This window comes from Myotis davidii, unplaced genomic scaffold (genome assembly GCF_000327345.1).
Source record: "Myotis davidii unplaced genomic scaffold, ASM32734v1 scaffold544, whole genome shotgun sequence".
NCBI classification, from domain to species: domain Eukaryota; kingdom Metazoa; phylum Chordata; class Mammalia; order Chiroptera; family Vespertilionidae; genus Myotis; species Myotis davidii.
This window is the reverse complement of record NW_006297018.1, coordinates 2,769,961-2,770,932: the sequence shown is the minus strand read 5'-3', so window position 1 is coordinate 2,770,932 and position 972 is coordinate 2,769,961.

Genomic DNA, 972 nt, shown 5'->3' with positions numbered 1-972 from the left:
CCGGGCTGTCCACGTTGGGTGAGCTGCAGGGGCGCGGCGGGCTGGCACGCTGGAAGCGGAGGGCGCCCTTACACAGTGTCCGTGAGCCCGGGAAGTGGGGAGCTCTTCGTTTCTCGGTGTTGTGGGAGTCATGGGGGACGTGGCCTCGGCTGCCCGCCGGCAAGCATTCCTTTTCTAGTCTGGTTTTTTGACCTTGGGCGAGTCATTTTATTGTGTCCTTTTGCCTCTTTCATTTGTAGCTTCCTTCCCCGTTACTTGAATATTAAGAAAAACTTAGGTGATGTGGGAAGACCTTGAGCTTGTAGAAGATACCTTGATATCTGAGCAAGGTACATGGGGTGATGGAAGGGATTTGAGTAGGTGTTGAGTTCTTTCCCCGATCTTACTAGGTCCTAGTCATTTAAACCTCTTGGTTCTCAGTTCCTCTAGATATAAGATGAGAGTTGCTACTGTTTGCCAGACCTGGAAACAATTATGCTTTACATATATATTGCGCTTTATACAAAGCATTTTAATTATGGACTCCGCAAACAACCCTGTAAGGCATCATTCATTAGAGGCGGAGAAACTGAGGCCTAAAGTTAGTGATTTTGCCACTTCCTATAGATAATGAAGTCCCATGGAAGGAAGGATGGTAGCACCTGGTGTGTGTCTCTACTAGTGCCTAGCCCTGTGCTAAAATAAATTAAGGGAGATAAAATGAAAAAAAAAAAAGACCTCTGGTATGGCCTATGAAAACAAACCAATTTTACCAGTGAACACACTGAATTTGGTTAATTTCCTGAGCAATTATGGACAGTCGTTGGAGACAGAACTAGGTCCAATATCAACTTTGCCAAAGTTTTTGTTCCATTGTGTCTTGCCACTTCAAAAAACAGGAAGGCATGAAAGTGGTTTGCAATGCATTAAGTTTTAGAACATGCCAAGCAACAACATGCTGCTGTTGGAGTCAACACAAGTGGAAGTTTTGCA